Consider the following 27,673-nt stretch of genomic DNA (forward strand, 5'->3'; position numbering starts at 1 on the left):
GGGATGAGGGACTCGATATTTTGACCCACCTGTACCCCATTTGCTCAAGCACACTGGCTGGAATGTTCTGTCAAATGCCCTTTCAAACCAGGGTGCTACGAAAAGTGAAGCCAGATTATGTCATCTTCTCTTGGGACCTGTCTCAGATTAGTAGGATAATTTTTTTCTCATTCAAGGGCTGTAGGTAGGAAAGAACATGTTTCCTTGGTTTGGGGTTTTTCTGTAAAGTGGGGACACATTCTATAGACTCTTGCTTTTCTCTGTATTGCTTATTTTGTTATTGCTTTTCTCGACTTCTGTCATGGCTCTCATCTTCTTGCAGCATGATTGATTTAATGGCAGAGCATGTTTTGTTCCTTAAATGATTAACATCCTAACAGAGGTCGGGATGCCAACTTCCATCCTTCAGTATGCTCTATCAGTGTATGTACCATTGAAGGCAGAGTCATCCTTATCAAATCTTTTCCTGTAATACACTCAAAATTTTAGGTCTCATCTCCAAAGCTCGTAGTTTTGCATTATTATTAGATACATAACTCACTTGAATGTTACTGTTTTGATAGCAGAGGCACAAGATCAGTATACATTAGTCCAGTTAGGGCTTTTTTTTTTTTTTCTTCTTGTTCACTTTTTCGAAGTATAGATTACATACAGTAAAGTGCTAGCACATTTTTTGTACAACATCTTGGCTGTCTTGGAGCTCCACACACGTCTGTATGCCTCAGCAGGTCTTTTCGGCTACCTCTCAAGAATTAGGCATTGTCCTGGGTCTCTGCCCTCATTTTCCATTTCTTGCATCCTGATCTTTATCTCTTACCCCTTATTTCTCAGAACCCTGTGTCTGTTTTTCCCATGTTCTTGTCATGTCCCTTTTACTTCCTCTTTTCTTCTGATTTTTCTTTCTTCTCTTTAGGATTTATTCTGTATTTCTGACAACATTTCTTTAGATTTCTGTAGTGTGATAATTACAATAATTATACTCATTACTCTCTTTCACTTTCGCAAGGGGCTACTAAGCTTCTGACCTCTCTGGGCTTATTATCCCCAAGTCATGAGAGGTCCTCCTTCCGGCTCGGCTGGTCCCACATCTGAAGGGTGAGGCTTGAGGATGGAGCTCAGAGGCAGTTCCTAGTGTCGATGTCTGGGCTATGGGGTTTCCCAGTCAATGAGGATCAAGATGAGAAGTGTGAACCACAGTATGAGAACAACAGGGTGGGAAAGCTTTGGCAAATCAATATGCAGGGCTGGCTGCTCCAAGTGGGAGGTAGGAGAATAGATTTGGAGAAAGTCCAAAGAGCTGTTGAGCAAGAAACCAGAACAGCTGCTTTTATGGTTCCTGTTCTAGTTACCTATTGCCATATAACAAACCACCCCAACTTCAGTGGCATAAAACAACAAATTATTGTTATCTCTTATAATTGTAGGAGTTGATTTGGCTTTGGTAGGCGGTTCTTGCTTGGGGTCCTCCATGTGGTTGAAGTCTGGTGGTGGCTGGGGCTGGAATCTGGGGTTAACGCTTCCTGTCAGCAAGGATTTCAGCTGGGGCCACCGGGAAACTCTCACGCATGGCTTCTCCATGTGCTGTGGGCTTCCACACAGCATGGCAGCTGGCCTCCAAAAGCACATGTCCGAAGAAAAAGCCAGGAGCAAACTGCATCACCTTTTAGGATCGAGTCTTAGAAATTCCATAGTATCACTTCTGCCATACTCTGTTGGCTGGGGTAGTCACAAAGGTCCACCAAGATTCAAGGGGAGGAGATACAGACTTCACCTCTTAACGGAGATGATAAGATCGCATTGCCAAAAGAGTACGTGGGGTGGGAGATACTGTCATGGGGGTCTTTGGGTGATACAGGGGGCTACAATCTGCTCTCTGGCCACAATGACTCACACCCCTCCCACAAGCAAAATACACTCATCCCCTCCCCAAGACCCCTAAGTTTCAATGCTTTATGGAATCAGGACACGTCAGAAGGAAACAAAAATGAGGATTTCCCTAATGACTCTCTTTTATGAAGGGACTCCCCTTCCTATTCTCTCTCCCTCTCTCTTTTTTTTTTTTTTTTTTGAGAGAGACAGAGAGCCTGCCCAAGCGGGGGGTGAGGAGCAGAGGGAGAGGGAGACAATCCTAAGCAGAGTCCCTGGTGAGCATGGAGCCTTACCCAGGGCTCCACTTCAAAACCCTGAGATCATGACCTGAGCCAAAATCAGGAGTCAGATCCTCAACAGACTGAGCCACCCAGGCACCCCACTCTCCCTATTCTTTTTATCAGAAAGAGAGGGTTTCTCTCGGATCTTTTTCTGTCTGTGCAACTTAAGCTGTTCCGAGTTTCAAGTTGTTGTGAGTTTATGCCAAGAGATGGGGAAGGAAAAACACCCCAGACTTCTCACCACCTTATTGGCCTTTCTTGGAGTTTTGATTTCCCTCCCTAATCCTCCTGCTATTATTACCTTCCAGAGTTCTCCTTAGTTGCTTTATGTGTTCTGCCTAGTGTTTTTAGATGTAACCAGTGGGAAAGAGACTATGGAATCTGCTCGCTCCATCTTTACTGGAACCAGATCCGGAAGCCTTTTCTTAATTTTAGATTTGTTTGCCATCTGGGAATGAGAAGCCATTTTGTTTTCAGACTCTGCAAGTCCTGTCACCTTTATAATTAATTGTTTGTTCTTTAGCTTATCTTTATAACTCTCTCATTTTATTGTAGGCAGCTGGAAGAGGCCAGGTGGCACTTTCAACACTGTGCCTGGAAATTTCCTCGGCCAGATCACACAGTTCATTGGTACGTTTTCTATTTTCCAAGTTACCGTGGGTGTCAGTGTTGCTAAACTTCCCTCAGCCACTCCATAAAAATGTCTCCTTTCTTTCAGATTCCAATAATATTTTCCTCATGTTTATTTAAGTCTTTGCTGACAGACTTTTCAAGGCCAGTCCCAAAGCCAGTGCACATGTTTTAGGTTTTTATTGCTGCAGCCCCCACTCCGGTTCCAAAATCTGTATCAATTAAAGTTTGATTGGAGAAGCAAAACCACTTTGAGTGAAACAAGGAGTTTATTATAGGGATTAGAATGTACATGATTATGGGAGCTGGTTAAGCAGTCTGTGCAATCTGTTGTCCCTGCGTCAAGATGTGGGTCTGAAGTCAGCAGGCTGGGGAGGCTTCACGAGGGGAAGACGGATGCGAAGTGGAGCTGTGAGGAGCGCAGGCATGGACTGGAACCTGCCCCGAGGAGATGGGACCTATAGGTCCCACGCTGGGCTTTTCTGCCTCCGGTCCTGACTTCGACGATGAAGCAGACCTGCAGAAGAGCTGGTGCCCTTTGTCATGGAGTTATTTACAGACCTAGCCAGGATTCAGAGAAAGCTGGAGCAGCGGTGAGCCAGCAGCCACACGGCACGGCGTGCGAGCTGCCACCGACGCCGGCCTTCTGCTACAGTCATGGCCGCCGCGTCACTTCCGCCTTCCGCAGGTTGCTCCCTTCGTCCGGGAAACATGGTTCCGGCTTAGCTGTATTGACGTGGTACAAAGCCACTACGGTCCCAAAGGCCCCGGCTAGGGAGTAGGGGTACAGCCTGGGAATGCACCGTGTTTGTCCGTAATGGCAGAGCCTGCCCCTTGGAGCATTTGTGTGAGTCCAGGGCAAAGAACTCACGAGAAGGTGTGAGGGTAAGTCAGTGCTTATAAACCAGGGCTACCAGGGAACCAACGCATAAAAATGAACAAATGTCCACAATAAATTTTAATAAAATAGTATTGAAATAATTATTCATGTTATTCCAGCATATCCCAAAGTGATCATTAAGATATTAATAAGTTTTCTGCATTTGTTTGCAAGGGCTACCACAACCAAGTACCACAGACGGGGTGGCTTCAACGACAGAAATGTATTTTCTCACAGCTCTGGAGGCTGGAAGTCTGAGACCAAGGTGTTGGCAAGGTTGGTCTCTTCTGAGCCTCTCTCCTTGGCTGGTAAATACCTTCCTGCTGTGTGTTCGAATGGTCATCTCTCTGTGCCTGGACCTGTTTGGTATCTCTCTGTGTCTGTGTCCTAATGTCCTCTTTTTATAAAGACACCAGTCATTGTATTAGGGCCCACTCTGATAACTCCACTTGGACTTAATTGCCTCCTTAAAGACCCTATCTCCAAATACAGTTACATTCTGAGGTACTGGCGGTTCAGGCTTCAACATATGAATTAGGAAGCCCATAACATTTTCTATTAGTACAATAAAGTTTGATAAATGCTACATGCTAGACTTTCTTGAAAATTCACGAAGTACATTTGTAATGAAAGATTACACAAAGTCCAGTATTCATCTTTTGCACACCCCATTGTTTTATACATTTTTGGTAATCCTAAATTGTCTTTCATCCTCTATACATTGACTGGGAATATCGACCTACTGCATAGTGATCTTATCTGCAGGCCGGTGCTGGTGGCCAGGAAGGGAAGGTGGACATGAGGTAGAGGAGAGGCCGCACACACTGGACCCCAGGTCTGTGAAGTTGGTCTGTCACCACCTCCAAGTCTCTAAAGGCACTTGGTGAGTTTCTACAGTGATCTGTGCTGAGGGAATTGGGTTTGTAGGTGGGCAAGGAGATTGGCTTTTGATGCATGGAACTGTCCCCTCCATCTGTACCAAGGAGATCTTCCAGATTGCTAAGGGCCTGGAGTTTCCCTGCTCACCTACAGTTGCTGGCCAGCAACCTCTCACCTGGCCCAACCCCAGCTCCCCACTCTATTCTCTTGCTCCCTACAGGTGAGAACAAGAGCAGAGCTGTGGATGCCGCTGGGGTGTGACAGACAGCTGGGCAAGGGTCCATCCAGGGAGGTGTGGGCAGTTGGGCTAGCTCCGCAGAGGCATGGAAAAAAGAGCCCCCTGCCATACCCTAGCATGGACATCCCACATACCACCTGCTCAGGCCTCTCGTGGGTCGTGGCCTACTTTCTGTCTCTTACTCTTACCTTCCCAACCTGGTGCTCAGCTCAGCTTTTCTGGCTCAGGCTTTGGCTTTCCTTCTTGACTACAACGAGGGTTGCTTCTCCAGGCCTGGGGCCCCATGCTGAAAAATTCCTGTGGCACCGGCCTCGTACGAATTATCTAAGTCAGACCCCAGACGCTTCACTCTTCAGTCACATGAAGATCCTCACTGTGACGTTGGCCCCTGGGTTCCATCTGTTCTTGCATATCTTGAATGATCTCCAGGACCCCGGTTAGACTTGTCAGCTTCTAGTGTTGGCTATCCTACAACACTGGTATCTTTTACAACCTAGTGAAGACAGGGCTATTTTTTTTTTTTTTTTTTTTTTTTTAGAGAGAGAGAGAGCACAAGCAGGGGGAGAGGGAGAGGGAGAAGCAGACTCCCCAGTGAGCAGGGAGCCCGAAGCAGGGCTCGATCCCAGGACCCTGAGATCATGACCTGAGTCGAAGGCAGATGCTTAACTGACTGAGCCACCCAGGCGCCCCTGAAGACCAGACTGTCTTACCAAAGGGGACATCTCTGTCGTTACTGACCCGGCCGTTTCAAGCAGCAGCAGTAGCTTCCCTTTGAGCAGCACACAGAGTGCTTATCTCTACACACAACCACCCTGAAAGATAGAGCATATTGTCCCAATTTCACAGATGAGAAAGCTGGCTTCCAGAGAGCAACTTCATACGGCTAGCAGGCGCCAGAGCATTCACTTGGCCCCGCGTCTCCCGACCCCAGGGACGGGGCCCTCACGCAGGCTGTAACAGACTTACGGTTGATGTTAAAACCCGCTCTTGGCCCAGCGCTGTCCCCAGGGACCATGGATTTATTGCACATTCCTCTATTTTCCAATTCACACTTTCCCTTGGTACACCCAGTTACACTGCAACACTTCCTAAGGCATACCCCATTTGCCGAACTGCTTTGAGAAATAGATTGTTTTTAAATTAAAACTGCCACATAAATGTGAGAGGAGGTACCAAGCATTTCTCCCCCCCCACTTGACCTTGATCTGTTATCTCTGCGGCTTTCTTTTTCAGAATCTCCCATCCTCATCTCGCCTCAGACAGGCTGCCCCCTGCATCTCAGTGAATGTACTTGCATTTTAAGCTGACAGCCCCTAAGATCTTACATGTATCTTTTCTTTATCTATTTTTCAAAATATTTATTTATTTATTTTAGAGAGAGAGAGCATGAACGGGGGGGGGACGCAGAGGGAGAGGCAGAATCTCAAGCAGACCCCGAGCTGAGCATGGAGCCCGACGCGGGGCTCGATCTCTCAACCCTGAGATCATGACCGGAGCCAAAACCGAGAGTCAGACATGCAGCTGACTGCACCACCCAGGTGCCCCTTCTTCATCTATTTTCAGAACAAAATAATACATTTAAGGACATAACAATTTAATTAAAAAGTCTCAAAATACACACAAAATTGTGAGAGTTGTCACAGTAGGATTTATTAAACAGAATATGGTGTTCTTGGGGCACCTGGGTGGCTCAGTTGGTTAAGCGTCTGCCTTCGGCTCAGGTCATGATCCTGGGGTCCTGGGATCGAGCCCGCTCATTGGGCTCCTTGCTCAGCAGGAAGTGTCCTTCTTCCTTTCCCTCCCCCCCAAACTTGTGCTCTCTCTTGCCCACCCTGCTGTCTCTTTCTCAAATAAATAAATAAAATCTTAAAAAATTTAAAAAAAAAAAGAATATGGTGTTCTTGTCTTATGGTATTTAGAGAAGGCCCATGAATACTTTCTATTCTTTAAGACTTGGTTTGCAAAGCAGTTTTACAAATGTTTTCTCATTTGATCCTTAGGACTCTGAAAGAGGATTAGGCAAGTTGGTATTTTACAGAGGAAGCTGGCTCAGAGTGGCCCAACGACTGGCATGGTCCTGCAGCTGATATGGAGAGAGGAGGCCTCCTGATCCAAGATCTGGGCACTTTGACGACACCGCAAAGTGCATGTTTTTACCTATGATCCAAGGGCTACTGTGTTCCGCGCACCAGTGTGCTGTAAGGATAGAAACCTCATCCTCCTTTGCATTTCCATGTCCACAGATTACACCAAGAATTCCGGGCTGTGCACCTGCTTTGCTGGCTATAATGGGATAGAGATGTGGCTGAAATGGCATGAGAGGAGTCTCTGAAGCTTCCTTTATTCCCTCAAGTCTGGAAGATGGGACACGCAGTCTGTCCTCCAGCCTCCTCGAATCCGGGGTGCGACAGGTGAGGGACATCCATTGCACCCCAGCTGCAGAGGGAATCACCAGGTCAGTGGAGTTCAGAGCCAACCCTGGCCTCCAGAAAGCCTCTTGTTTCCTTGTTGCTGCCGGATAGGAAAGGAAGAATCAGAAATCCAATCTCTTTATCCAGGGATCGGAGACTGACCCTTTCATAGGTGGCAGATACAATCTAACAGTACGTGACTTTCTGCTGGTTTTGCCATGATAATGAGACCCTATGAGAACACACTAACCGTGTGGAGAGCTGGAGAACATTCCAGGAGGAGGGAACAGGAAATAGAAAGCCCCGAGGAAAGAATGCACAGAAGAGAGACCAGTGTGACTAAAGCAGCGTCCGGCAAACGTTTCTTGCCAAGGACCACCTAGTGGAGACCACCTAGCCGTCCCGGATAATGCATACATGAATGAGCATGGCTGGGTTCCAATAAAACTTTATTTATGGACCCTGATATTTGAACTGCCAATCATTTCCATGTGTCACCAAATCCTGTTCTTCTTCTGGTTCTTTCCAACATTTGACAAATGTAAAAACCATTCTTAGCTCAGGGGCGGCTCAGAAACAGGTGGTCAGCTGTTTGCCTATGGGCTGCAATGTGCTGACCCCTGAGCTGCGGCATCGTGCGTGAGTGGGAAAGAGAGTCATCCCAGATGAAGTGAGAGAGAGCTAAGTAGGTGCAGGCCAGACCACACGTAGAGGTTTGTAGGCCATTGAAGAGAGTGTGGATTTCATTCTAATTGCTATGGGAAATGCCTGAAGGGGCTGGAAAGCAACAGGATCTATTTTAATCACACTCCGGTGCATCTGAGTCCAGAATGGGCTGTCAGGAAACCGAAGCAGAAGCAGAGATACTAGTAAGGAGCCTACTCTAGCAGACCAGGCAGAGATGATAAAAAACTGAAATGGAATTGGAGCCTCAACCTCAAAGGGAATGACCTATCAGAGTGATCGGAAGGTTAAGCATCTGGCAGAGTGCCTGGCACATAATATCTACTCAGTAAATGTTAGTTCTGTACACTTCCTTCCTTCTTTGGTGGTCCAAAACCTGGGAATATTGGTTTGGTCTAAGTCCCTTAGAAAAATGGGTCATTCTGTGAAAAATAGGTCAGATAATATCATTAAAGTGAGTGTCTAAGTTTTGTTAATGAGTCTGTGATAGGATACGTGTGTTGGGGGGAGCTCGAGGTGTGTGCATTCATATTTGTGTTGAGCCACATGAAATAGCTAAAATGTGTCTACTGATTAGGCTTTATCAAGATCACTGGCCTTATTATTGCTCTAAAAACACATTTAATCTATTTAGTTGTCCTCATTAAAAGTCTTAATATATCAAAAAGATTTTTAAAACTTATTCGTAGGTATAGAGAGGAAAAAAACAAAGCAAATACTAGTCTTTATGTGCCATTCCATTTACGCGCCATTCCATTTTCTCCCAACCCCTTGATCTTTCCTGGCATTGAATAGGAATAAAGATATAAGATCTGAAATTTGTCTGATAGTGACAAGTGATCAACTTGGAAAGGGGATAAATCACCCAGAACCCCATATGGGACCGCATAGGCCCATGAAGTTGAGAGGAGGTACGATGAAATTCTAACCAACCCAGAATCTGGGTGGTTTTTTTTTGTTTTGTTTTGTTTTTGTTTTTGTTTTAGATTTTTATTTATTTATTTGACAGAGAGAGACACAGCGAGAGAGGGAACACAAGCAGGGGGAGTGGGAGAGGGAGAAGCAGGCTTCTCGCTGAGCAGGGAGCCCGATGCGGGACTCGATCCCAGGACCCTGCAATGATGACCTGAGCCGAAGGCAGATGCTTAACGACTGAGCCACCCAGGTGCCCCAAGAATCTGGGTGTTAAACTAAATAATGTACAGTTGTAGGGTTAAAGATCTTACATCTATTTGATTTTGTGTACTTTGAAAGATAGGGGTGGTTGATCAATAGTGAGTAACCTTGTATATACAGCAGAAGCATAAAAACGGCCATAGTTCTTGGCCTCCAAATGTTCTGGAGGAGAATCCTTCCTTGCCTCCTTCTGTTTCTGGTGCTCCAAGCATTCCCTGTGCAAGCTCTCTCTGCCTTTGTCTTCCCGACATTTTCTGTGTATGTCTTCTCCTCTTCTGTCTCTCATAAGAACACTTGTCTTTGGATTTAGGCCCACCAGAATAATCCTGAATGATCTTATTTCAATTTCCTTAACTTAATCATGTCCACAAAGGCCCAGTCTCCAATAAGATCATATTCACAGGTTCGGGGTGTCAGGACATGAACATGTCTTTTTGGGGTCCACTATTTAACCCATTACAACGGTGGACTCTTGTCTTTTTTGAAAAGTTACTTTAGGGGATCAGCAGCATAATTTGCCTACAGACAATGCTCAAGTTGATACATTGCCCTGGGATTATTTCCTAATTGATTCCAGTATATAAATCTTGTCTTTTTAACTAAATTCTAAGTTTTATGTCCACTACAGGGCTTTTTATTTGTTAAGTTTTGGATTATTTACGCATTTTTATATGAACAACAATGCTGCAATGAATATTGCACGCCTTTGCTTATATCTACTAAGACAGCAATACAATGAACATCGAGAAATGCTGCGTTGAAAGTGTATGGGAAGTTTACGTTAAGATACGTATCGTCAAGTTGCCTCCAAAGGGGTTGCACCAATTTTCTGTCCTACAAGAGGTGTGTGAGAGCATCTGTTTCCCCTGAACTTGCAGAAAATTATTTCCCATCAGGCCTTTTGATCTTTGCCAAAATCATTTATTAAAAATTTTTATTTTTAAGGATCATTTACCTAATTATAGCTGCAGTCAAATATCTTTATAAAATGTCTATTATCCATTTTTTTTTCTGTGAAATATCTCTCTTTGTTTATGTACTTGCCCATTTTTCTATTGGAGTTTTGGTCTTTTTATAAGTAGACTTTGGAAGAAATCTTATTTATTTTTTATTTCATAGAGATTAGGACCTTGTTATATATGTTACAAATATTTGTTTTCAGTTTGCTATTTGTCTTATTATTTTGTTTATGTTTTTTCATGTTGAATTTAAAAATATTTATGTGTAGTTAAATTTATTAAATTTTTTCTTCAATGATTTCCAAGATTTTGATTTTATCCACTCCAAGATATTTTCTTCTTATTGTTTTACAATGTCATGTGAAAAAGAAACCTTTAATTTACATTTTCTGGTTTTTTAAAATGTCCATTTATTTAAACAAAAAAACGAAGAACAGTTCACCTATGTCTTCCACCCGCCCCCCCATGCCTTGCCTCTGGCAATCACCAATTTGTTCTCTGTTATTTATGAGCTTGTTTTGTTTTGTTTTAGACTCCACGTATAAGAGATCATGCAGTATTTCTTCTTCTCTGACTTACTTCACTTAGGATAATGCCCTTGAGGTCCATCCATATATTTGCAAATGGCAGGATTTCATTCTCCGCTATGGATAAATAGCATTCCAGTGTATATATGCCATAATTTTCATATCCATCCATAGATAGACACTTAGGTTGTTTCCGAATCTTGGCTGCTATAAATAATGCTGCAACGAACATGAGGGTGCACATATCTTTTTGAGTTAGTGTTTTAATTCTTTTCAGATAAATTCCCAGAAGTGGAATTCCTGCATCATATGATAGTTCTATTTTTAATTTTTTGAGGAACTTCTATACTGTTTTCCCCAGCGGCTGCACCAATTTACATTCCCACCAACAGGGCACAAGGGTTCTCTTTTCTCCACATCCTCATCAGCACTTGTTATCTCTTGTCTTTTTGATACTAGCCATCCTCACAGGTGTGAGGTGGTATCTCACTGTGGTTGTGATGTGCATGTCCCTGATGATTAATGATGTAGAGAATTTTTTTATGTGTCTGTTGGCCATCTCTATATTTTCTTTGGAAAAATGTCTATTTAGATCTTCTGCCCATTTTTTAATTGGATTGTGTGTTTGTTTGTTTCTTTTGAGTTATAGGAGTTCTTTATATATTTTGGATATTAGCCCCTTATGAGATACAAGAATTGCAATTATTTTCTCCCATTTCAATAGGTTGCCTTTTCATTTTGCTGATGGTTTCCTTTGCTGTGCAGAAGCTTTTTGTTGTAGTTCCACTTGTTTAATTATGCTTTTTTGTGGGACGCCTGGGTGGCTCAGTTGGTTAAGCATCTGCCTTTGGCTCAGGTCATGATCCCAGGGTCCGGCATCGGGCTCCTTGCTTAGCGGGGAGCCTGCTTTTCCCTCTCTTTCTGTATGCTGCTCTCTCTGACAAATAAATAAATAAAATCTTTAAAAAATTATGTTTTTGCTTTGTGCTGCTTTTTAAATTGAATTCATCAATCTGATCATTAACTAGTACCGTTCCATTGTCTTCTGGGCTTGCAAAATTCTGATGAGAAGTCTGCTGTCTTCTTTATTTTTGTTCTTTATTTTTGTTCTTCTCTGTATAATATTTTTTCTTCTCTTGCTGCTTTTAAGATTTTTCTCTTTATCATGCGTTCTCAAAATTTGATTATAATATACCTTACTGTGTTTTTTGTTTGGTTGGTTATTTTCCTTAGGGTTTGCTGAGCTTCTTGCATTTGAGGGTTTCATCAAACTTAGAAAACTTTTGGTCATTATTTCTTTAAAGATATTTTTTCTGGTCTCCTTTCTCCTCACTTTCTGGGGCTTCAGTTATGCATGTGTCAGATTGCTTTGCATTTCCCAAAGATCACGCAGTCTCTGTTTATTTCTTCCTTCAGTCTTTTTTTTTTTTTTTTTTAGAGAGGGAAAGAAAGAGAGCACATGTGAGCGATGGGGGAGGGGCAGAGGGAGTAGGAGAGAGAATCTCAAGCAGACCCAGTGCTGAGCATGGAGCCCGATGCAGGGCTTATTCTCACAACCCTGAGATCATGACCTGAGCTGAAATCAAGAGCTGGGTGTTCAACCGACTGAACCACTCAGGCACCCCTTTCAGTCTTTTTTTTTAAAGATTTTATTTCTTTATTTGTCGGAGAGAGAGAGAGAGAGAGAGAGAGACAGCACAAGCAGGGGGAGGGGCGGGCAGAGGGAGAAACAGGCTCCCCACTGAGCAAGGAGCCTGATGCCGGACTCAATCCCAGGACCCTGGGATCATGACCTGAACTGAAGGCAGCCACTTAACCGATGGAGCCACCCAGGCATCCTTTTTTTTTTGAATCGCAGTGCTTTATTTTGGATAGGTTGTATTACTATGACTTCATATTGCTTTGTCTTCTGTTTTTAAACTGGTGCTAATCCTATCCAGTGAATTTTCTGAAACTTGTTTTAGAACATTTTTAGATTTACAGAAAAATTGCAAAGATAGTGCAGAGTGTTCCTGTATATTTCTCACCGTTTCCCTTTTTGCTAACTTTTTACATTACTGTAGCACATTTGTTACAAATATAATGAATCAATATTGATGCATTACTATTAACTAAAGTACATACTTTATTCACATTTCCTTAGTTTATCCAAGGTCTTTTTCCCATCTGGGATACCACATTACATGCAGTTATCATGTCTCCCTAGGTTCCTCTAGGTTGTGAGCTTTTCAGACTTCCTTTCTCTTTGATGATCTTGACAGTTTTGAGGAGGGATCTTGTGGGATGTCTTTCAGTTTGGCTTTGTCTGATGTTTTTCTCATGGTTAGACTTAATATATGTGTTTTTTACTGCTGTGGTAACAAATTACTCCCAACTTAGTGGCTTAAATAGCACAAATTTATTTCTTATGGTTCTGTATATCAAAAGTCTGACGTGAGTCTCACTGGGCCAAAATCAAGGTGTCAGCATGGCTGTGACCCTTTCTGGCAGCTCTGGGGAGACTCTGTCTCTTTGTCTTTTGCAGCTAGAAGCCATCTACAATTTCTTGGCTGGTAGTTTCGTCCTCCATCTGCAAACCTAGGAGCTCTCTCTGACCCTTCCATCTCTCTGACCCTTTTTCCACTGTCACGTCTTTGTCTCTCTCTCTCTCTCCCTCTACTGACCACAGAGAGGGTCTCCACTTTTAAGGACCCATGCAGTTAGTTTGGGTCTAGCCAGATAATCCAAGATCATCTCTCCGCCTCAAAGTCTGTATCCTTAATCTCATCTGTAAAGTCCCTTTTGCCATAGATAATATATTCACAGGTTCTGGGTTTTGAAAGGTGAACATTTTGGGGGGCCACTATTTTGCCTGTCACATTGGAGTTATGGGGTTGGGGGAGGAAGACCACAGAGGTAAAATGCCATTCTCATCACATCGTATTAAGGATGTATGCTATCAACGTGACTTATGACCAACGATGGTAATTTTGATCCTTCAAAGAGCCCTCGTTTCTCCTATGAGAGAATGGATTTGGAAACCAAGATCTGGGTGTGGGTTCATTTAGTTAAACTTTTTTTTTTCAGATGGTGTACTTTTTATATTAGAAATTTCACTATTTGGTTTTTTTTTTATATCTTCCATGTATTTCCTCATTAAGTTCATGTTTTCCTTTCAATATGTGTTCGTGATTCTAAGAGCTTAAAAAAATCCTCATCTACTAAGTTCCATCATCTGGGGCTTTTATTTGGGTCTGTTCCTATTGCTTGATTTATTTTCCCCCTTGATTATGGGTCACATTTTCTTAACTTCTTGGCATGTTTAGTAATTTTTTATTAGATTTTAGACACTGTATTTTATGTTGTTGACTGTCTGGATTTTGTTTGCTTTTTGTCTTACCTTAATGAGTTTTTGGCTTTGTTTGAACAAGTAGTTTTACTTGCGTATCAGCTTTATCCCTTTAAGGCCTGTTTTTAAGCTTTGCTAAGACATACAGAAAGTAGCCTTTACTCCAGGGATTGTTCAGCCCTACCTGAGAGGCGTAAATGCCTTGGATGATCAGTAAGCCCTCTTCATTCTGCCTGTTGGGGGATGGATGTTCAATTTTAAGGTCTGTGTGAGCTCTGGGAATATTTAATTTGCCAGTCATTCCTTGTCCAGCATTTTGGAGTACTGGTTTCCATATGCCTGGTTCAGGAGTCAGCAAACACTAAAGGGGACCATACACATTTCTGGAACTTTTTTCTATATAACTACCTCTTTTTGAGAGCTCTGCCTCACAACCCCCGGCCCCTCAGCCTCTCTGACCTGTCATATTAGTTTCCTTACTCCCTTTCCTGGTTCTGTTTGATCCCCTCCCAACCCCCACCCCCACCCCCCACCCTATCCCCGGTCACTGCAACCACGGTGTGGAAATTGCCTCTAACAGAGAGCACAGCATTGGCTTATTTGTTTCCTTTTCTTCTCAAGGATTCTAGTCAATGCCTGAAACCAGTTGTTTCATGTTTTGTCCAGGTTTCTAGTTACTTACTGCAGGAGGTCAAGTATAGTCCTTGTTACTTTTTCATTGCCAAACTGTCTTTTCTGTTCTTCATTGTGATGATAATCTTGGTATAGATCTTCATATATCTTCCTTCGCACATTGTGCCAAATACTGGGGTACGTTTTAAATTTGGAAAATCATGTTCCTCAAAATGTCCTGAGGAATTTGCCTTATGCCTTTACTAATTTTTCTGTCTACTGTTATCTTAATTATCATTTTTCTGGAATTTCTTCTAGATACTGAATATCTTGAATAGAGCATTCATTTTTCGTATTTCTTTCCTATTTTCCATTTCTCTTATTTTATTGTACTTTATGTGAGATTTACTTGACTTTGTCTTCCAATTATTCTATAGAATTTTAAACATTCTGTCTTAGTTTTAATTTCTGGGAACTTTTTCTTGTTCTCCACTGGTTCCTTTTCTATCATTTTGTTCCTATTTTATAGATGCAATATCTTCTCTCATATCTTTAATGATGTTAATGAAAGGTTTGTTTTTTTTATTTTTAAGTTTTCTTTCCTGCATCATCTTTGTTGCAGGAATTCTTTATTCTTTTTATTTTCACTGTGGTTATGTTAAGGTGTTCACTCTTAAGATTAAGGCACCAAAAAGCTGACCCAGCCAGAAGCTCTTTGGACAGGAGCTTATACACTGGTGGTCTTCACTGAGGCAAACTGAGGGGACCAGTTGGTTTTCTACTGAGGCCCTCCAAATATCACTGTTGGCCAGTATCTCCTCTGGGGTAGCAACCTCCAATCTCCAATCTGGGAATTTTACTCTGGATGTTGGTGTTCTGGGTCTGAGAGCGGAAGGGAGATGGAGATTTCACTGTTCAGCATACAGACTACCTCAATTCACCTGCTTTAAAAGGAACTCCACCTCTGCCCATTTCAGCATTTGGAGGGAAAGAAGTCAACGAACTGCTTCGGAATTAGATAAGGGTGGAGAACTGTAAGGACCTAACTGCTCCTTAGATAGACTTTTAATTTAATCTTGCTGCCCCTGCCCAGTGTTTCCTATTCCTGTGTCTTTTCTGGGTCCTGTGTGGAAAATTAGCCCACTTCTCTTGGATACCCCTCCAACTCCCTTTGCAGGTGTGAAGGTTTGACTTTCCTTCTCTCTGCTCAGTCTTTGCTCCTTGCTCTTTGTTATTCCTCTTTCCAAAATCTATTTCCATATATTGTGGGTATGGACATCACTTAGCTTCCTAATGATCGATATACATTTCTGTTACCTGTTCTCCCTGAAATTTCTTGGTGAATTTTGACAAAAGGTGGTTGTGTGGGTTTGTGTTTACTCTGTTATTCTGAACTCAAGAGTCTCTCACATTTTTGTAGCAGAAAACATGACTCGCCATATATGGATTCTTAGAATTCCTTTATTTTTGTTTAATTAAAGCCTAAACTTGGAGATAAATTGAATTTTAATCTAATTTGGGCTTTATATAGGCTAACAGGAAGAAATAATGTATATAGTGAAAGGGTCATAGGCACACCATCAAACATCTGGATAAAATACTAGGTTAGTGCACAGGTGGGTGTTTTGCCTACACGACCACAAGCGAAACATCTAGACAATAGGTATTAAGTTTCCACCAGCTGTTTGGTATCATGGAATAGACACAGATTTGTAATCAAAGTCACTTGTGAGTGGAATGCTGAGTTGATAAGTAAGCTGAGACTACTCTTCTGCACATCCTGAACATGACCATGAATAGGTTCATCACCATCATTGTATCAGCTGCCCATTGCTGCATGCCCTAAGAGGATCCAAGAAATTTATATCTACAGGCACTGATCTGGTGACTGTAACTTTTCTCTTTCACTCCTAAGGAATCAGTTGAAATATCACAGGGAAATAGTTTTCCATCTATAGTTTCAGAGGCTAAAGATCTGCCTTAGAGATCATAGTAAACATATTTCTTCCACATGTTGGATCTAGGAGTCTTTCTCTCCACCCCCATCTCCAATTTTTAATGGAAAAAGTTAGTTCCTAACTCTATCAATACATTTAATGTATACTTCAACAAAATTTCTTTGGCTTAAATACAGAACTAGCTTGGACTATAGGACAAGATGAGTTTGTTAGATGGGTGTTCTCTGCGGGATGAGAGGTCATTTTAAAGGCTGAAAGCTTCTGTCAAGGCTTTTTAAAGCTGGCTATTAATCACACACACAAATACATATTTTTAATTACTCTATTTTTAACCTATTCTTTAAGGTACAGCCCAAATCCTACTACCTTGGGGAAGCCTTCTGAGCTTTTCCTTTGGTAGTTCTGGCTATGCTTTGTTGTTTACTATCTGGAATTGTTCAGTTTTGTGCTGATGAAAGTGTCATGTTGATATAATTGATGTCTATCTCCTGGTGAATAATTCTTCGGAAGAAATACAGAGAAAACTGGACTAAGCCACTCACTTTTTCAGAGTCCACTGAACTAGTGTCATGGACTTACAAGCAATATTGAGCAGAAATGTATACAGCATTTTCTTAAAAATGTAGTTAGCAGAGGGGCACCTGGGTGGCTCGGTCGTTAAGTGTCTGCCTTCGGCTCAGGTCATGATCCCAGGGTCCTGGGATCGAGCCCCACATCAGGCTCCCTGCTCCGCGGGAAGCCTGCTTCTCCCTCTCCCACTCCCCCTGCTTGTGTTCCCTCTCTCACCGTGTCTCTCTGTCAAAATAAATAAATAAAATCTGAAAAAAAAAAAATGTAGTTAGCAGACCAGACTCCGTTATCTGCTTGCTTCCTTCCTATGAGTACATCCAGCTTGCCTGGTGGGAAGCCATGTTGGTTCTTTAAGACGATGTTGGAAAATTCATCAGTATAAAGCAGAGAACCCTTAAGGAGAGCAGGGCTCATGCTGGCGTGAGAACAACACCCTTTATTATCACATTTTTACACTTTAGGAAAGTCTTCCTTTCCATTTAGGTAGGAGAGATATACAGAAAGGGCTAAGGTGGGCCATTCCCACAGGGAGAGTAGGCAGATCCCAAAGGGAGCTGAAATGCCTGCCTGCTTAAAAGTGTCTCCATTGTGGGCCTATTGGGTGGCTTTGGATTAAAGCACTTTTGCCACAAGGTGCTTGAAGTGACATAAACACATGGACAGTCAAGAAAAATCTACTTATAATTAGCTATCCAGAGTAGTACACACACACACTATCCTAACAAAATAAAATTCAGAAATCGGTGATTTTAAATTTTCTCTTTATTTTGCTCTGTATTTCCAGATTTTCATTTTAAAATTATCATTTTTTCTCAATACAAAGATAAATAAAAAAATTAATAACTCACTTGTCCTCAAGGTGACCAATATTAACAGCTTTGTATATATACCTTTATCCTTTTTAATTCAAACATTTTGGGGGGGGTCTTTTTTGGAGGTTGTCTTTGCAAAAATAAGATCATAATATGAACATTTCTTTGCATCGTCATTTTCATTCTTTAAAATACATCCTGGTCTCCTCTCTAGATCAACAGAAAACCTTAATGTGTTCTTTCTTATTTGTGCATAGCATCCCATAGAATAGATCAACCACGGTTTATTCAATTATTCAGTTACCGACAGACATTCAAGTGCTTTCCGATTTTGTCACTACAAAATAGGCCTGTATTGCTCTAATATTCTACAATAATCATGTAATACTTATATTAGAAAATATTATGCAAAACATAAAAAAAGAGAAAGATAATTAATATAGAGTCAAGAAACATACTGGAACCTGTTTGCCGAACAAACAGGTAAATAAATGTATTAAAATGTTACCTGGGAGTGGAGCCACCAACCATTTCTGTCTTGAGATAATCATTTCATTGTGGGCCCTGTCTCCCAATGGAGCCTGCAAATGCCTTGAGGTCAGGAACCAGGCCTCCTTCCTCCTTGTCTCTTCCAAAATGCCAAGCACAGCCCTGCAGAGGGCAGGCAGTCCCAGACCCACACAATCCAATGGGCTCCAACAATATCCTTGGAAAACAGCTGTTAAGATTTCAGAATGAAAATTTCCCATGTGTGCAGTGTTGTGAAACTGGATTCCCAGGCCGGCCCACAAATTCCCATTTTAACCCACAATGAAGGTAAACTATATTGCTCATATTGTTATAGTTTCTTCTTAGTTCTGTGGTAAAATGTATTCTGAATTCCAAATGAGCATTTGCAGGCAGAGAACCCTCTTCTACTGAGTGAGTTCCTGTAGAAGAGAGGGAGAGAGAGAGGGAGCGATAAAGAGAGATTCTTTCCTTCACTGCCCTCAAATGAGACGCTTTCCCTCCCTTTCTGCTGATCTAGTTGTATGTGGAAACTGAGCAAGCAGAATAGGAAATGTGATGACTAAATATGAAAGTGCCAGAAAGACGAAAAGCAAAAAGAACAAATTTAACATAGAAGTTTGATATTTTTCTTAGAGTCTTCATTCATGTTTGAGATCTAAGAATTTGAATTTGATTGCTAAGAATATAGTAACTGAAATTTGCATATAAGTGAAATGAAAATTTATAATTAGAAAAGATTCTTTAGTTGTTATAAATTTCTCTTAATTCTTACTCTTTTTCAAATAGCATATTGAAGCCATGATGTGAATGAAAACAAAAGGTTATTTACATATTAATGATCATGGGATGTATCATTGATTAATAGCTATTTATCTGGATATACATTATAAGTTTGTTCTTATGTGTTCACTTGAGAGTCAATATTTGAACTCTTAGATAAAAACACAAAATGTGTTTTAAAAGCTGAATGTTTTAATAAAATAAAAGATTAGGAGAAACTCCATGGCATTTGTAGGAAAAAATTATCTTCCATGTAACTTAAAGAGACACAGGTTTAAAAATTCTTAAAAGAATGTAGTGTAAGATATAAGATATGTTAATCAGTGCTTTCTTTTTTGAAGTTCTATGGAAAAAACTAGCTAAAACTCACAAGTACTTTATATAAACATCATATATCAAGAAATATTTTCTGAAATCACCTATACAATATTATTTAAAATTTTACATTAATAAAAGTAAAATCTATCCTCAAAAAATGTTAACTTTTCAATAGGAAAAAAAAATTATCCATAGTTCCAACACTCAAGACAATCACTATTAATGTTCCGCTGTACTTCCGTTTGGTCTTACTTACATCTTTGGGGTGGTCATACTGCATATGTGAACTTTATTTTCCTTTTCCCCTCAATATGGTACAAATATTTCCTACTATCATACTTAAATTCATCATAAGCAAAAATACCAACAAAAGGAAAAGTGTGTATGTGGTAAAACCTATGAGCACTGTGAAAGATGACAGGCTTGGGGGTCATGTTTTTTGTTTCTCAATGAGGGAAGAAGGGCTGTCCAAATCTAAACTTTCACGAATGACCTTAACTGCATACATGAAAACAACTGGTCATGATTCTTTGGTTCTGCATCACTGAAAAGATGAGAAGTTCTCATCAAGATGGGAAGTAAAAACAAAGAAAAATGGGAGACAACGGAGCAAGTCAAGTGATGATAAGCCTATAATGTTGGTACCTCTAAGGTGGCTGGCTCTGCTCTATGGACGCTCACAACCACCTCCTGTCGCTTGGTGTCTGTATTTCTTTCTCTCCTTCCATCTTTAGTGGTTTTCCACTTACAGCTGGTTGTGTTTTATTTTTTCTCTCTGATTATCTGAAAATGAAGTAAAACTAACAGTTTTTGTGGCTGTTAGTTTTTAAATTAAAAAAAATTTTTTTAAAGCAACAGGACCTTCTCCCTAAATTAAGCCTACTCAGAACCTCAATACGTAAAACAGAAAAAAAGTCGACCTTTTTTGGTTGTCAAGAGAGGAGTGGTGCAGAAAGCAGGATCCACAGCTTGAGGTTGAGAAAATACGTGATGGGCTGTTTAAATCAATATTTGCTTTCAAATTACAAAATGTTCAAGGCAAACCATGAAGTTTTACTTATACTGATTGTTCTGCCAACAAAAGTTGTTTTGTGAAAACGATTTATTACACGAGGAGTTTCTGACAGAAAAAAAATCTGAACATTTTTAGAAATCAAAAAACCGATATAATTTGGAGCCACTGAACTTTGGAATGAATATTGATTTTTGTGGTGACGTAATCTCTGAAAATGATCACTGTTCACTCAAAACAGTCTGAGGAAAATGCCTGGAATCTATAGTCGAATATTTCTCCTCTTTTTCCTTCTTCTTTAAGGAAAGTTTCTTTAGGGGTAAAAAGAATGAAATAAAAACTTACTTCATTTCTGGAGATGAGAATCTGGAGAGAAAGCTAACGGAAATTAAATATTTTAACTGAGGAATTAAAAATGAATATTAAAAAGACAAAACTGGGGGCACCTGGGTGGCTCAGTCGGTTAAGCATCTGCCTTTGGTTCAGGTCATGATCCTGGGGTCCTGGGATCCAGCCCCGCATGGGGCTCCCTGCTCAGCGGGAAGGCTGCTTCTCCCTCTGCCTGCCGCTCCCCCGGCTTGTACTCTCTCTCTCTCTCTCTCTCGGACAAATAAATAAATGAAATCTTAAAAAAAAATAAAAAAGACAAAACTGTTTCAGAATATCATAAATGTGTTGTATTTCCTCAGCAAATCCAACATGTAATGAATTGAGAGGGCAATGAAAGAACAGTTGTAAATTCTCCTAAGAAACCAACAAATTAAGAAATCCTTGCACTGCACTGCTGTATTTCCTCTGCCCCAGGGCTTTAGTGCATAATTGGTACCTGTTATGTGTTGAATTGTGTCCTCCCCAAACCCCCTCCCCCGCCGCAACCAAATTCATATGATGATGTCCTAACCTTCAGTACCTCAGAATGCGACCTTATGCAGAAACAGGTCTTTGCAGAGGTCATTAGTTAAGATGAGATGATACTGGAGTACGGTGGGCCTCCAATCCAATGACCGGTGTCTTTATAAAAAGGAGAAGTTTGGACACAGGTTCACTCCCGGAAGAACACCATGTGAAAATGAAGGCAGAGATCAGAGATCATCTGTAAGCCGAAGAATGCCCAAGATTCCTGGCAAACCACCAGAAGCTAGGAGGCATGGAGCAAATCCCTCCCTCAGCCTCAGAAGGAACGGACCTTTTCCTTGTGACACCTTGATCTTGGCCTATCAGCTCCCATAACTAGGAGACAATACATTTCTGTTTATTTCAGTTGCCTGGTTTGTGGTGCTTTGTTATGGCAGCCCTAGGGAACTAACACAGCATCCTCTAGTTCTTTTTATTTTTTTAAGATTTTATTTATTTATTTGAGAGAGAGTGCGATCGAGAGACAGCACAAGCAGGGGGAGCAGGAGAGGGAGAGGGAGAAGCAGACTCCTCACTGGGCAGGGAGCCCGATGCGGGGCTCGATCCCAGGATCAAGACCTGAGCGGAAGGCAGATACCCAAGCAACTGAGCCACCCAGGTGCCCCTATCCTCTCGTTCTTTAAGCCTCGGCTCAACTGTCAGTTTCTCCGAGGAACCTTCCTTGACCACCTAGATCTGCCAGTATTTTCAGTCAAAGCTCTTGTCTATTTCCTTCAAAACACCAAGACAAATATGTAACTTTTTTATTGGTTGGGTTGTCTGTTGACATTGACCCCACTGGGATTTAAGCTCTGGGAGAGCAGAGGCTTGTCTTGTTCCTACAGCCTTCAAGCAGCTCAGTGTCCCCAGCGTGGCCGTCACAGGCCTGCAAAATGTCACCCACTCGCCGCCTCAGTGCCAAGAGTGGTGTGTGTGTGTGTGTGTGTGTGTGTGTGTGTGTGTGTGTGTGTGTGAACTGTCTTGCATGTGTTGGATTTAGGGGAGAAGAAGTTTTTTCGAGGAAGTCAGAGACTTAAAAATACTCTCAGTCCTTTGTTTCATGACACTCTTCTGTCTTTCTGACTGGCAAATTTCCAAACATTTGCAAATAGAATGAAGGGGGTGTCATTCAGAATGAGGATGTTGGGAAGAAAGAGAACACGCTGAGTGTCATCGAGCTTCCTATGCTATGTGAAGAGCTTACAGAGACTGGAAGCTGTAACAAAAAATTCTCCAAATATCCAGATCCAGTGAATCGTGTGGTTTGCTGAATTTATGTTAAAAACTTTGTTTCTTTTTTTTTTTTTAAGATTTTATTTATTTGACAGAGAGAGACACAGCGAGAGAGGGAACACAAGCAGGGGGAGTAGAAGAGGGAGAAGCAGGCTTCCTTCCAAGCAGGGAACCTGACGTGGGACTCGATCCCAGGACCCTGGGATCATGACCTGAGCTGAAGGCAGATGCTTAACTCACTGAGCCACCCAGGTGCCCCTGAAGTTTATTTCTTGTTTAAAATATTTTTAATACTTGAAACTATTATAGTAATTCTTTCTAAAGAACCTCAAGACAGAACTATGGATGCCTTTTCCTTTTTTTTGACACCTTTTCCTTCTGACTTTAAAAATAAAAGTACTACTTTATGCTTTATCACCTTGGCGAAGTGATGAATATTTCAGAGCTACTTGGGGATGGAACAGAGAAATTTTAGCAAAACAATGTATGAAGTTGTAAAAATTGTAAACCTTCCTTTTAGACAAGATAATCTCTCTTTCCCCCCTTCTCTCTCTCTCTCTTTCTGACACACACACACACACATATACACACATACACACACACACACACACCCTGGCAGTTTTTTCTTTCGTTTATTTACTTTTAAAGATTTTATTTTTAAGTAATCTCCACACCCCACATGGGGCTTTGAACTTCCAACCCTGAGATTGTAAGTCACACCCTCCACTGACTGAGCCAGCCAGTTGTCTCTATCCTGGCAATTTTAAAGAATATTTTTTCCCTTACTTCATCAGAACAGGACAAAATTAATATTTATTACTAAGGACTGGGCAATATATCGCTCAATTTAAATTCATGATTTCAGAGAATAATTGCAACAAAATAGACCTCATTTCATTTTCTAGTAAAGTGGGAGAAACCATTACATGAGGTAATAGTCAAGATCTTCTCCAACTTGATGCCTCTGATCCTTGAACTTTGATTGAGGGCCTTTTCAATGTCATTACAGTTCTACTGTCCCAACTAAAATCTAACTTGACTGTCTATTTATTCAACGGGGACTGCACAGTAATATTCTTTAGAGTTCAGGACTATGGACTATGCCTCTCTATTGGCCCAACTGCTCTTGCAAGTGTGGAATACTCATTTTCTGTATTTTATAATCCCCTGAATTATAGCACCATGGAGGGGAGCCTCTGTGGCCAGAACAGAGTGGTATCATTGATAAGGTGGAGAAGATTGGGACATCCATTGACAGATGGATGAGGGGCTACTGATTTAATCACAACTATAAATACTTAACATTATAGTGAGCGAGCCATCTTTTTGCACACTCTTAACTTTAACGTACATTTCTAAAGGCTATGATTATAGATGGAGGGGATGCTGGGATACTGGGAGATGATGTAATGGAAATTAACATGACAATTTACTAGACTGGAAGAAACCTTCTCGGGATGCAGAGATTTCCAGTGGTTTTGGTTCAGTGCTGTATTCCCAGTGCTGAGAAAAATCTGTGGGCACTGTGTAAATGTCGGCTATTTGATTGATTATTTTATCAAACTCTTCTTGTTAGGAAAATAAATGAAAAACCCATTTGAAAGGGGTTAACCTTGAATGTATCTTTAATTTTCTTCCTTAGTTGAAATCCTTCATGGAGACATCAATCTCTACATGTCCAACTAATCACTGCTCTTACTCAACTTCCCTGAAAAGAAATTAGTCCTAACGCATGCAGGTAGATTTTCTTTTAGAAGGTGCTATTCCCCAGGTGAAACAACAACAGGCCTCACTCAGGAGATCACTCTGGTTTCATTACATAAGACTGCTCGCACAGTGGTTTTTGTATTAGACCAAGGGGTCTGGTCAGATTTCTTTGGGATGGCAAAGGTTACTTTCTTCAGAGACTTTCAAAGAGGTTATATTTTGCTATATTGATCCATTTTCCACAGAGATTTATGACTGTACGTATCTCATCAAAGGGCCAAGAAATATTTCTTGCCTGTGTATATCAATACCATGTGGATTTTTGGGGGCGTATTTATACTTTTGGTCTGTAGCGATACGTCATCAAGGTCACAAGAATAGAGTGAAATTCATCTATGCTTTATGTGTTTATGAAAAATTGGAAACAGTACCCATGCCTCTGGGAGCTCCAGGGGGCTCAGGAAAGGCAGGAGTCAGGGATGTCTGCCAGTTTGCTGGTGGGTCAGTGAGGTGATAAATATACAAGGTTGTTGGGAAAGATGTGATGAGTTTCGTTTTAGACGTGCATAATTTGTCAAACCCGAGGAACAAGCTACAGACTTTGGATCTAACACCAAATAGAGCTAGCTGAAGCTCTGGGCATGAGTGAGAGCACTCAAAAAGAAAGCACGTGGAATGAGAAAATGGAAGGGTTTAAGATGGAATGTCTGGAAACATCATAATTTAGGGGGCCGGCAGCAGAAGAGAAGCCAGCCAAGAAATAGAACAGGACAGAGGGAAGTCACACACACATCATGGAAAATGGGAAGCACAATGGGCATTACTACATGATACAGAGAGACCGCATCGATGAGGACCTGAAATGGCCCTTTAGGAAAATTAAAGGAAGAAATACATAAAAATAGCAGCAGCCCGATTCCTGACTGGTGACATGCCAGGTGGCTTATTTTCCTCTTCCAACTTTGCTGCATTTTCTGCATTCTGTACAGTAAGTATCGGTTACAGTATATAAAAAAATAAAATACTCTGATAAAGTCTAAAATATTTCATGAGACAAAAGGGGCAGGTAACTATTAATTCACAAGTATTTGAGCGTCTGTTTGTGCTGGGTACCATGCGAAGGATGAAACAACCGACAAGAGGAGAGCTCTGTTGTTTTACAGAAAGGGAGGGCATGACAAAAGGGAGGAGTGTGGGGCTCCCGTGGCCCAGTTGCAGGAGATGAGGCTGGAAAAGTAGCTTGGTGCCAGATCATAATGGATTTTTTATATATTTTGTTAAATAACATGGACTTCATGGGGCACCTGGGTGGCTCAGTCAGTGAAGCGACTCCTGATTTCGGCTCAGGTCATGATCTCAGGGTTGTGAGACAGAGCCCTGTGTCAGGCCCCGCGCTGGGCGTGGAGCCTGCTTACGGTTCTCTCTCTCTGCCCGCCCCCTTCCTGCACCCCCGCCCGTTTGCTCTAGCTCTCTCTCTCAAAATAAATAAATAAATAAATACTAAAAAAATATGGACTTTATTCTGAAGGCTACAGAGAGGTTTATGAGAGGCTGAGTTAGGGTTGGAATCGTGCTTTATTTGAAGTTAATCTTCTACTGAATCGGACGGTAGTGTGGCTGCTAGCCTGGGGGAGCACATCGGTGGGCATGGTTGGAGACAGCCGCATAACTGAACGCCGGCGGTGCAGTGGGGACGGAGAAGGGGCCAGGTCCACACGTATTTGGGAGTCGCATCAACAGGCCATTGGACGTATGTTGGGGGAAAGAAGACATCAAGAACGACTACTGGGGTTTGTAACTCGCGTCCCTAGGTGGGCAAAGAACGACAGCTGCCCTACAGATTTTGTCTATAACGCCCTCGTTGCCCGGAGCGGTCAATGTTCTAGGAAATAAGAAAGCAAGTGTCTGTGTCAGATAGTATTATAGGAGAGGGGAGAAGAAGCAATGTGCATATGTGAGATCTATTTCTGAGATCACAGCAACAAAACCGAATCGTAAACACTCAGCTGTCTCCTCATCACATATGCATACTTGGAGACTTTTCTTTTTTTCCAATCTACAGAATTCAGTACTTCTGTGGCAAAGAGGGATGCTGGAGTTACGTTTTTAGAAGGGTTCACATGTAAATAGCTATGGCCTCCCAGGAAGGGTCTTTCCTGGTTGGGTAGAGAAGTTTGGGAGAAGGCTGATTAAACTGCAGTTGGGGGAAGAAAGGGATAATTAGATGAGAACTGACACTGTTAAGGCAAAGGATCCCAAAGCGGTAGGTCTCAAATGAATCCTATCAGTGTGAGCTAACACACCTTGAAGGTGACAGGTGCTGTAGTTGTAGTCTTGCATTCTATCATTTATCCCCGTTTCACAGCACTGAAAACTGAGGCCTTAGGTCGTGCAACTTGACGGAGCATGCCCAGCTACTAAGTTAAAGAGGCCAAATCTGAATCCGGCTGAACGTGTCACAGTACACGAAGCATCTCTCCTGGACCGGCCACGATTAAGACATACGATTAAGACAGCTCGAAGTAAAATTAACTCACACATGAACTCTTGCGCATCTCCTCCTGCAGGGAAGTAAGTGTAAGTTCTGTCGCAGGGGCGCTAAGTCAGTCTCCAGTGTGCTGCTGTAGACCGACTAGGGGAAGGCCTTCCTTATCGCCCTCACCCCCCAAACAGAGCGCCTGGTGGCGCCCGAGATGGCGGCAGCCCTCCAAATGGTTACACCCTCAGCTCCTGATGAGGGTTCAAGTAAGGTTAAGGTCGCAAGTCCTCGCCTGGCCCAGTTCTTGCATTAATATGGAAGTAATGCTGTCTTGCCCGTTCATTGTTCCTTTTATTCCTCGGAGGCGGGCATGTTACAAAGCGAGTTTTTAGCCACTCTGAAAACAGCGGGGCTAAACACCACTTACACCTGCCCCACCAACCGGATGACAAGCGCCCCCTTTGCTCCCCCTGCCGCCCTCCTGCTCCTTCCTTCCTTCCCAACCTTCAGGTAGCCCTGACGAGGGAGGCTCAGGTACCCGCTTTCCTCTCCTACAGCCGCTAGCTTCGGGCCTCAAACGAAGCTGGGGCCCGGTCGCCCCCACCCCCCATCCCCCCCCCCACCCCCGGGCCTCGAGTGTGCGCGCGGCGAGTGTGAGCGTCCCGGTGTGCCAACAACAGACTCACGAGCAGCCGCTTGTTGCTCCCGCTGCCGCGACGCGGGGAAGTGAAAATGAAATTGACTTTTCCGAGAAATGATGAAAGCGGCGCAGCCCGCCAATGAACAGCCGCGGCGAACTTCCGCACCTCCCGGCCCGGCCGCTCGCGCCCTCCCCCCGCCTCCACCTCCCGGTTGCACAAGCTTGAAACAAACACTGGGGAGGAAGGGCGGAGGGAGGAGGGCGGAGGGGGGAGGCGAGGGAGGGA

General features: G+C 42.3%; 1 long non-coding RNA gene across 1 annotated transcript; it reads right to left on the minus strand.

The window, feature by feature from the left end:
• Positions 1–22,778: 22,778 nt before the first annotated feature.
• LOC113925850 lies at positions 22,779–27,474 on the minus strand. Its single transcript, XR_003521073.2, has 3 exons — positions 27,434–27,474; positions 26,572–26,998; positions 22,779–26,150 (listed from the first exon to the last, which is right to left on the minus strand). It is a non-coding gene; the product is annotated as an uncharacterized LOC113925850 (long non-coding RNA).
• Between the last annotated feature and the right edge of the window lie 199 nt (positions 27,475–27,673).

Source organism: Zalophus californianus, chromosome 2 (genome assembly GCF_009762305.2).
Source record: "Zalophus californianus isolate mZalCal1 chromosome 2, mZalCal1.pri.v2, whole genome shotgun sequence".
Taxonomy (NCBI): Eukaryota; Metazoa; Chordata; class Mammalia; order Carnivora; family Otariidae; genus Zalophus; species Zalophus californianus.